General features: G+C 60.5%; 1 protein-coding gene across 3 annotated transcripts in view; it reads right to left on the reverse strand.

Moving 5' to 3' along the window:
- The window catches only part of ADGRG1 (adhesion G protein-coupled receptor G1), a 215981-nt gene that overhangs the window by 20323 nt on the left and 184898 nt on the right, over positions 1 to 10760 (reverse strand). Inside the window, exon 2 of one of the 3 annotated variants that reach the window (XM_077751304.1) lies at positions 10212 to 10379. The exons of the other annotated variants lie outside the window; for them this stretch is intronic. The gene's annotated coding sequence lies outside the window, so the exon portion shown is untranslated. The remainder of the gene's footprint in view (positions 1 to 10211; positions 10380 to 10760) is intronic. 3 annotated transcript variants of the gene reach the window in all.

Below are 10760 nucleotides of genomic sequence, written 5' to 3' on the forward strand. Positions count from 1 at the left end.
CCGCCAGCCAGCCAGGGACACAGCTTCCCAACACCTCTCTGAGGCTTATCTTTAATCACTGGGGGTGCAGCCCAGAGTGTGACCATTACCCTCAATCATTCCTCCCTGCTCTTGAGCGGAGTCCCTCTTAGCAAAGCATCTGTGACTCTCCCAGGGTCCTGAGTGCCCATAGCCCCACCCCCACCCCACCCATCAGCCCTAATCGTTGGGGAGAAAAGGCAGAGCGGGAAGAGGGATGGAGGGAGAGAAGAATGAGAGGGGGAGGGGAAGGAAGAGGCCAGGCTCAGGGGAGGGGGAGAACAAGGAGGGGAGGGAGAAGGGCAAAGGGAAGAGGTGGGGGAGGAGAAGGAAGCAGGAATGAGAGGGATGGAGGGAAGAAGGGAGCAGGGGAAGAATCGTACCTGGACTCCTTCGTGGCATCGAGTGCGCTACAAGTGCACAAAGAGCATGAATAAGTGAGCAAAGGGTCGGCTTCCCTGCAGCCTGCAGCCTGCTGGGGAGGTGGTTCGGGTTCTGGGGAGGAGGACTTTGGAGCTAAGCTACCCCAGCCCCTGCCCCCCTCCCTGGAGCCTCAGACAAAGCGGGCAGCCAGGGAAGGCGGGCTGCAAGCCCCAGCCACCAGCCTGGGAGAAGGGGCGCAGGTGACAGCAGCCCCTAGCAACCGTTTCCCCGGCAACTGTTGGCAGCTGCAGGAAGGGAACTACGTCACTCCCCGGCTCCGACCCAGCACAGCACAAGCCCCCTAACTTGTCCGGTACCCAGTCTCCAGGCTCAGATGCTGCCCTGTGACCGTCAAGGAGCCGCCGGAAGGCAGTTGCAGAGAGCATTGGGGGACACCTGCCTAAGTGTGTCAGCACTGACTTTAAACCAAATCCTTTTAGGACCCGGTGGGGGCTACTCTTGTCACCAAAGATGCTTATTGTCAGCTGCATTTGCCCCTGAAGGTTGCCAGCCTGTGGCCTTGACCTCATCCCAAGCTGGACATTCCTCCATCCACCACCACCCCCATCATTGGCTGTCAGAAGTACACAATATGGGCCAGGCTCTCCTTACTGTGATCCAGAGTAAGTAGCAGTGCAGGAAGGGAAGAGAACAGAGCCAAAACTTCTGAAACCCCTTCTCTGTGTCACATACTACACTAGGCATTTTGGAGATCTATCTCCAACTCTCCAAGGTCAGGCCTGTTGAAGCTCCCTTGCAGATGGGGAAGTGATGTGGTCAAAACCACCTGGCTGGCAAGGGAGGGGTGTGGACTTCAAACCAAGATCTCCTCTGAGACATGAAGACCAAATGTCCATCTGATGTCTTGACTCATCCCTCCCCCCGTCCTGTATACATCTGAACTTAATTTGATCACCTCCAGTGACAGGGAGCTTACCTCCCCACAAAAGGCATGTCACTTTGACCTCTAAAGAGTACTCCATAGCCAGTGAGTCAAAGGGGAAAGGACATCAAAGACATGGGGTGGCCTCCATGTGGCAGGCAGGCCAGGGAAAAGAACCAGGGACAGACGTCTCGGCTGGGGCCTTTGGCTGCAGAGCAGGAGACAGGGTGGTGTTGCTCAGGGGGCGAAGGGGCCAGGGTCTCAGCCAAGCAGCTATAAACACTTTCCCAGAACAAGTGGGGAAGCCCTTGGCAATCACACTCAAAGGGGACGGAGGGGCTTTGCAATGGTTTCTGGCTAAGGCCATGGGAAAGGCAGCAGGGGCTTGGGGCCAGGGGGATGGGTGCCCCCGCACCTCACACCTCCTCCCCCACCCATGGACCGGAGCCAGGAGGGCAGCTATTGTCTTGCTGCTGGCCCAGAGCTGCGTCCCATTCAGGCACTATTTTTGGCCCCGGGAGGAAGAGGAAAAGAAAGCAAAGAAAGGAGTTGCTGTTCTCAGTGGAACCTTCGCCCGGAAAGGATTCTAGAGCCTGCTGAGCCAGAGAAGGGAGCCGCTGTTGGCTCAGAAGATGCTGTGCTTAAAAAGAGCTGGCTGGGGGCTGCTGTTCAGGAGAGCCAGGGGAGGACACAGATGGGGCCCCTCCCTGGACTTTTACACACATTTGGTGCTCACCAACTGCAGTGACACACAGGGACACAGAGGCACAACATCCCAGGTCCCACCCAAAGTCTCCAAGCACTTATAACAACAAAAATACCTACAGCAGCTCATAGGTCATTGCCGCCCTGAGCCAAGTCTCTGCCAAAGACATTGACAATGGCTCTTGACACCGCCGACCAGAGTGGAGGTGTGGGACAAATAATGAGGCTCGTTTTACAAATCAGACAGCTGAGGCTCCGGGAGAGCGTGGCTGCCCAAACAGCAAGCTGGTGACCCCGCACCACTCTCTCTCCACCTTATGCCACCCACTCCCTGCTGCGTTCACCAACTCCAGCACACTAGCCTTGTTTCTAGCCTGAGACACACCTCAGGGCCTTTGCATGTGCTTTCCCCTAAGTCTAGCACACTCTTTCCTGGAGCCATTCTCTGATTGGCTTCTTTTCTTCTCAGTCCTTATTTCATATATTCCTCCCCCAAGAAGCCATCCGCGATTGCCCAACCAAAATTACCCTCCCCGTCATCACTCTCTTCCATATCACCTTATCTTCTTAACTTTACAGCACTTAACACTGTCTGAGATGATCCTTCAATTAGCTTAGTTGTTTTCCATTTCTCAACATCTACTCTGTCTGGTTGGTCGGACTCACCACTTGCGGCTCCCATAGTAGCCGCAGGCCTGCCCCACAGCAGATGCTCAACGACTACGAATGAACAGAGCTGGGATTCTAACCAGGTCAGGCAGCCTCCAAGCCCCTTCCCCATAAGAGCCAATTCCTTACACTATAGATATGATCCAAAAGTGCCGCTTGGGGCAGGGGGTTCCTGCCCTGAGCCATCCTGACTCCTCAGCATCTGACTGGTCAGGGGCATAAACATCTCTGCCAAGTGCTTGGCCAGAGAGGGACTCCCAAGACTATGCACAGCTTGAGAATAGGGATGGGACCCGAAACTCCAGCCCAGCATTTCCTTCAATACACAGCTGCCTGGTAAAGGCTCTGAAAAGTCCTGCAATGCAGAAGCTTGCAAGCCCAAGCCTTTCCTAAATCACTGGGATCAAAATAGACTGTCAAAGTTACTAGACTAGATGATATCTGAGATACCATCTAAATTGGTGATCACTGAAACTTGGGTTTTCTCTTGACACAAAGGCGAAGTTACTCATCTTAGGCCCCTCGACCACTCACTCCTATGGCCCAGGGCTAAGAGGGTGCCCGGGGAGGAATTTGCCCATGAAGGTGGGTCCCATTCCCACCTTCTCTGCAAATGTTTAACTTCCATCCGGACTCCTGTGGGCTCCCCAAGGTGGAGCAGGGATGGGAAACAGCACATGTCTGTGGCCACAGAGGACCCTGGAGTCTCAGAACATGGGGGTGGGCATATCTCAAGGGCCAGCAGGCAGAGACTCACAAGGCAGCTGGAGCAGGGAAGGGAACCACATGTGAGCACAAACCATATGAAGTGTACCTGACCTCCCATAACGCATGTGCCCACTCTAGGAGAGGACAGTATTGTGCCCATTTTACAGCTAAGGAAACTGAGGCTCAGAGAGACGAAGTCACTTGCCCGGGGCTCCACAGCTGGGAAGGCTGTACTCCAATCCAGCTCTATACACTCCTTTGGCTGTGCTGTCCCTGTTGCTCTGTGTGGCCCCCAGGCCCCTGTCCTGGCATCTACAGGACACGGAGAGGAGGCGTCAGCCCCTCTAGGGAGGTGGACATGTGGGTCCACAAGCTGTGCTACACCCAAGATGTCACAGCCCGGGCCCAGGGCCCGGGCCCCCTCCTCCCCACACCCACGGGGCATGCAAACACCCCTACCCTCCCTGTTACTGTGGCTTCCAGCCCTGTGGGAGAGAGAGCCCAAGTGGGGGGCGCGAGGCAGGACTCACAGGCACGTCAACAACTGCTGCAGAGTCCCTGTGGGAAAGCACTGGCCGCCCTCCCAACCGCAGCTAGTGACGGGGACTGCGCCCCGGCCCTGCTCCCCCTACGCCAGGCTAGGGCACCAGGACCTGGGCATCCTTGGCGTCCAGCCCAGGAGCGGCAGAGAGACCCCGTCCACCTGGCCTGGGCTGTGTGCAGAGGCGGCAGAGCCCAGGAGGCTGTGGCAGGCTCAGCCGCAGGCGTAGGATAAATACGGCTTTGAGGAAAGCGCGTGAGGATTCCTTCTGGCCCTGCCCGTGCCCTCGGCTCTCGCGAGGCTCCGTCACAGTCAGGCGTGTGGGGGGGGTCAGTGCCACAAAGCGAGGAACACCCCTACCCAGGCACAGGTCCATGGGATGGGGGGAGCAAGGGACAACATGAGCTCCCTGATGCTTTGGGGGTGCATGTGCCCCCTTTCTGACCCCTCCATCACACCTTCCTGCCTCAGTCCATCCACGATCCCTGAGGCCCTCACACCCTGTGCGCCTCCCCTCCACCCAGTCCACCGGATGATTAGGTAGACAGTGGGAGTGCCCCAAAGATGCCACTCGATGGCGCTCATGGTGGAGGTGTGGGCACGGTGACCGGCAAGGCTAGGGAGGTGCCACCTGCCCGCAGACACCATCTGATGCCATTAGGATGGCCAGCAGGCTGGCTGCTTAAGGACAGAATACCTGGGGAGAGCATGGGGATGGAGCACCTCTCCCGCCCACAGCCGGAAAAGCCGAGGGCTGGAAGGAGCCATGAAGAACCCTGCATGATGCTCAAGCTCCCTCTACAATTCCCTGCCAAACTTAAACACTTGCAGGGACGGGGGGCTCACTACCGCAAATGGGTGCAGCCCCCTGCAGCACCGTGGGAAACAGTCCAGGCCTGGGCTTGGGCCCCAGCTGCCGCTGACTGGCCAGGGAAGCTGAGATCTGCGTCCTCACCTGTGAAGTGTGAACAGAGCATCAAGCCTCCAAGGCCAGCAGCACCCAAGCTGAAGGAACGTCCTCGCAGACAGTGAAACTGTGCGCACTAGGAGGAGCAGGGGCAGTCGCCAGTCTCTCCAGGGGGCTGGTGCGTGCCCAGAGGGTGACACAGCCAGTGGGGCCCCGGGCAGAGGGCACCAGGCCAAACATGACTCAGTTGATCCAGTCGGCCCCTGGGGCTCTACACTTACACTTGTCACCGCAAAGACAGGTGGGTGTGGGCACTTGTTCCCCCTGCCACAGGGTCAGAGACCCAAGGTACTCCCCACAGAGCACTCCCTGAGTGCCACGCTTGGCCAGGGACCCTGAGGGGGTCAGCCACCCAGTGCAGGCCAGGGGCCAAGAGGCCAAGGGAATTCAGATCAGCGAAGAAGTAACCACAGAGCACTGCCCTGGGAAACACACCCAACTTGAACTCAGGCCTCCCCCACACCAGGACAACAGCCTCGAAGATCTCACGCCAGCAGGTCGAGACCCCATGGGTGGGAGCACCCAAGGCCCCGTGGGCTCTCCAGGGCCTGGTGACATTCCCAGTGATGTCATGAGAGCCCAGGGCTCTCGCTCCAGGGTAGACTCACGGTTGCTTCCCAAAAGATCTTGGTGGCGGCCCAGAACATGGCAATGACAGCATCACTTATGGCGCATGCCAGGCTGTACACTCAGCACTGAAAATTGAGTGGCTCACTTAACCTTCTCAAGGTGCCACTACCATCCTCATTTTAAAGATGAGGAAAACAAAGCACAGAGAGGCTAATATGCCTGCCCAAGTTCACACAGCTGGAGGGGCTGGGACAGAGCCAGACAGCCCCAGAGCCACCGCCTTGTGCTGCTGCTCCCAGGGGGACAGCTGAACTGGATGACAGAGGAGAAAAGGTCTGGGACAACTGGATGTGGGGGGTCTACTGCCCCCAGGCCCTGAGTGTACAGCCTCCTCAGCTAATCCCCACAGGGTCTTCTAGAGGTATCAGAGGCGTAGGTATCTTCATCCCCACGGTACAGCCTAAGCAATGAGGCTCTGAGAGATAGAGCACCTTGTTCAAGGTCACTTTTCAAGGACTGGAACCTAGCTCTAACTCAGCTCCCACATGACCCTGAAGACTTCAGCCCTGGTTTCGGGAAGGCCTCTCAAGCTGCACGACATGCTAAGGACACTGTGTCCCCATGGGCTGCCCCAGAGTCCAGCAACCACACTGCTGGGGGGGAGAGGGGTGGCGCACTCCCCTCTCCACGGACGGTGAGGACACTGAGGTCCAGGGAGGTTGCACCCTTGGGCCCCTGTCGCCCTCTGCTTTCCCCCATGGGCTTTGAAAGACAGGGCCAGGGCTTCTGGAAGGGGGAAGGCAGAGGCCTGAGGACAGGGCCGAGAGGCCTGAGAGGAGTCTCTCGTCTCTCTCACTGTTGCCCGTGTGGAGTCTGAGTGGCCCTGGGCCTGGGGAGCATTAGCCACCAGCCTCTCCCAGGGAGCCCGAGATGGGCTGGCTTACGGCAGCCAGGTCCCCGCCCCCAGGCTGCCTCCCTGTCCTGCGGGGCCCTGTCCACCGAGGCCTAGAGGCTCTGCCAGCCTCTCTGGGGCTCAGCTTTTATCTCTGCCTGCCTGGAACTGCCAAGCGTGCCACAGGCTGTCTGAGCCTGAGCCTGCGGCCGCTCAGGAGCCCGCTGCCCACGCCGCTGACCTCCACGCCGAAGCACAGGTCAGGCAGGAGCAGAAAGGGTAGGCTCTGCCAGAGCCCGAGTGGCCCCGGCCCTCCCCAGGGCCAGGCAGGACGGAGCACCCAACCCCCCAATGCCCCCGCCCATTGTTACAAGTCGTCTCTGGGCCTCAGGGCACCCACCTGCCCGCTGTGGAGACGCTGTGACCAAGGCTGACTTTTATCTGGGCAGGTGCTGCTCCAGACGCTTTTCTGCGTTAGCTCCTTAATGTTCGCAACGGCCCCCAACACAGACACTGTGTGTGGTTACCCACCTCGTCCAGATGGAAACTGGGGCAGACGCCCAGGTTCACACAGCCAGACAGGAACAAAGCCAGGATTCTCCCCAGGTAAACCCGCCTTGCTCTCTCTGTGGGTCCCGACCCGCTAGCGGAGCATGGGCTTGGCAGTGGCAGGGGTGGCGTTTGAGACAAGGGCACATGTCCTCTGGCGCCCAGCGCGGACCCTCGGCGGGTCGAGGGCCCCCTCCTGGCTGAGGAGCCGGGAGAGCTCAGTGGACAAGATCTCGGACTCTGGAGCCCCAAACACAAGCAGGTCCTCGTGGGTAAGCCTCCCGCGCCTCAGTGTCCTCGTCTCCCAAGCGGGCGCGTCAGGGGCACGGGCCTCCCGGGAATGAAGGGTGTGCTGAGCCCGGGGCCAGCAGGGTCTGAGGCCGGGGAAGGGCCAGGGTGTCGCGGCCCCGGCCAAACCACCAGGGCACCAGGGAGAGTCGGGAGGGGTCCTGTGCCAGGGCAGGCTGGCACCCAGCAGGGCTCAGATCCTATGTGTCCCAAGCTCCTCCCACACCCTCAGCCCTGCTCCCCGGCAGCCGCGGGCCTGACCCCAGGGTCTGGGGGGCTCCCCAAGGGCTTCGAGGAACTCCCGGGGAGGCACACAGACCGGCGGAGGGTAAGCCTGGGGGGTGGAGGCCCAGCCAGCCCCTCCCGCCGCTTGAGGGACCCCTTTGTGCCAGCCCTGCCCCATTTCCACTTGCCATCTGCCTGGTCCCTGGGTGCCCGGGTCCCTGACGGCTGTGAGTGCTCACGTGACGCCCCATCTGCCGTGAATCAGAGGGCGGGGTCCACAGGGCCTCCCGGGGACGCGACTCTGGCTCTGGTTCAGGGGGAGGGGGGGCACTGGGCCTTGGGGGCTGTGCTGCCACATTTTCCCATCTCCCCACCTGCACCCCGACATCCCCACTGCTTCCTCAGAGCCCTGCCCCCCACTCTCCCGCCTGCCGTGGAAGAGCCCACCTGTGCCTGCATCTCTGCAAGGGGCACTGCCACTAGCACCCAGTACCCACACCCATATGCAGCACCCACACCCACACCCAGTACCCACCACCTAGCACCCACACGCAGCACCCACACCCTGTACCCACCCGCACCCACCCCTCCATGCAGCTCTTGCTGAGGATGAAGTGGCCTGTAGCCTGGCTCAGCTAGACCACGTGGCCCCTCATGGCTGTGCCCACCCCTGCCCCCCCGTCTTTGTTCTGCCCGGCCCTGCTGGGAAGGCGATCCCCACAGCACACAGACCCTCCACCGCTCTGCTGCCTCTTTCATCTGCCGTCCGGCCAGCTCAGCGGCCCCCTCCCCGCTCTGTCCCCACAGGCATGAAGCTGCCTTCCAAGCAAGAGCCCTGAGCTAGGCCTGGGCTTCGGCCGGCCAGGCCACCCCCGTCATAGCCCTGCCCTCCCATCCTGCTGGGGTCACAGCCAGAGCACCCAGCCCCCACCCAGCACCCATCTGACCTGGCTGCTGGCTACTGTGCTGCCCACGTCATCCTGCCAACCCTCCCCCTTGCAGAGCAGATCGAGACCTGCCAGCCTGGCACTCCTGGCCCCATAAAATGACCGTGCCAGGCCTCCAGTGCCATCACCTGCCCCGTTTCCTGGCTCGCATCGTCCCCAGACCTTTGCTATGCAATTGCCTCTGCCCGAAACGCCCCGCACCCCACCTCGTACAGGCACCCAGGCCCTCTCCCCCAGTCTCCAACCCCAGCCGGGTCCTCCCAGCCCAGAAAGTTCTCTCCCTCTCTACTAGCAACATTTTGACACTCCTCGGCCTCAGGTCCTAGCTGTCTTGTTTGTCTGTGTCACAGCCAGGCTGCCCAGCCCCTGCCCAGTGGCCCAGGGCCCTGAAGCCGGCAGCAACGGTTCACACAGGCTCCCCAGCACGTCCCCCGACAGGCCAGGCCTGGGTTGGTGTCTTCCACAAGCTGACAGTCTTGGAGCCAAACCCCAGGACCACAGGAGACAGGGCACCTATCGTCACGCCTACACATCCATTTAGCAGCTGGGACTACTGAGGCCCAGAGAGAGAGGCAAGACAAGGTGCTATGACTTAGGTGGACCCATACCTCAGGTCCCTGGGGTCCCTGCAGCAAAGTGGGATTAGGTCCGGCCTCAAAACGAGTCCAGCCTCTGGATGTTGGCAGAGAAGGTCCCCTGGGACCCTGGCCTGGACTGGGGAACCAACCCAGCAGCTAGTGGCTCTCACTGCAGGATGCGTCTTCCCACTCAGTCTCCAACCCCAAGAAAGCACCTCTGCCCTCAGGGTAACCACAGCGAGGCAGACTGGGCCACCCGTGGGCTCTAAGACACCTTGTTTCTCCCATTCACTGCTCCCACCCCCAGGATATGCTGCACACAGCAGGCGCTCAATGAATGTTCAGATGAATAACTTCTTTGGCCCTCTGGAGCTGCAGAGGCTGTTCTTACGCCCCCACCACCTACACTCTTGCCAGAGCTGCTCCCGGCAGAATGGGGTGAGAGGTGCCCATCTCGGTATATGCCCACCAACCCTCCTCCATGAAAGGAACACCAGTCCCCCCTGCGGGGCCCCCGCACGGCACCACGGGAAGGAGGCTAGTTGGGGAAGAGGGAAGAACAGGACTGAGCAGACCCCCCAGGGTGGGCACTGTGGTGGCACCTGGAGAGAAAGCCCTATCAGCTCCACGCAGACGAAGGCACTGGGGTCTGTGGTTAGCAGACAGGGGCTCCAGCCTCAGCTCCTGCTTCCCCGTGGATCTGCCCCTTGTGCCCCAGACCCTCTCGCACCCCCATGCTCAGACCCCATGGCCGGGACTTCCTCCTCCCAAAAGTGGCCTGTGTGCTGAAGGGCCAGACTGCCCCTGGCTCATTTGGGGACCCGGGACCCAGCCCTGGACATCTGTGAGCAAAACTGTCCTCAAGAGCCCTGTCCTCCCTCGGATTGGACCCTGGTTCTTTATCCCCGAACTTGGTACATGACATTGGATAAGCCGCCCGGGAGCCTCAGTTCTCCCATCTGTGCAATGGGAGCAGGAATGCCCAGAGAGCAGACCCCAGCTTGCTGGGTCCTGTGACTATACCACTCTGAGCCTCAGTTTCCCTAACTAATAAATGACTAGCAGCTCTGAGAGATTCCATCCTCTGGGCCCTGTCCCCTCAGACACCTCCCTGTCTGTCCACCCCCAACCCTGGAGACCCCGCACAGCGGAGTTCATCATCTGGGCTGGCTGCCACCAAGAGACCTCCCCCTACCCTCCGCCGCACACCTCCCTCCTCCCCCTGCTGTCACACCCTTGATCTGGTACCTGGTGCTGGAGGCAGGTCCTGTGTGGGACCAGGCGGCTGGAACACCCTTCGAGCCCCACTTCAGAGGCTTACCCACCAGCCAGGGTCAGGCTGCCCCCAGCGGGCGGGCTGGTGAGTGTGGGAGGCTCCCAGCTCCCCTCTTGCAGCAGAGCGAGGAGGGTAGGCAGCTGCGGAGGCGGAGGCGAGGCTGTGATGCTGTGTGTTTGCGGGGAGACGGCCCCCTCCTGCCCCAGCCGGGCTCCTCCCTCTTCCCTAGCTTGGCTGGGATGACCGGACCATACATGAGTCACGGATTTCTCAGAGGGGGCAGGGCTGAGGGAGCTTAGGCGGTGACCCTGGGGGATGCCCATGACTCAGCGCTGGGCAAGGGGGCACCTCAGCCTCACCCTCCACCGATCCAGGCAGACAGGTGCCAGATAGACACCCCTGCCCGGGGATAACTCTGCCTCTCCGCCCTCCATCTGTCGTTTCCCCAGGGCTCTTCTCCCCAAATTCCCGCAGAGAGGCCAGGGTTGCCATGGTGACAGCCCCCTCAGATATTGCCGCCC

Source organism: Crocuta crocuta, unplaced genomic scaffold, assembly GCF_008692635.1.
Source record: "Crocuta crocuta isolate KB4526 unplaced genomic scaffold, BGI_CrCroc_1.0 scaffold124, whole genome shotgun sequence".
Lineage (NCBI taxonomy): Eukaryota > Metazoa > Chordata > Mammalia > Carnivora > Hyaenidae > Crocuta > Crocuta crocuta.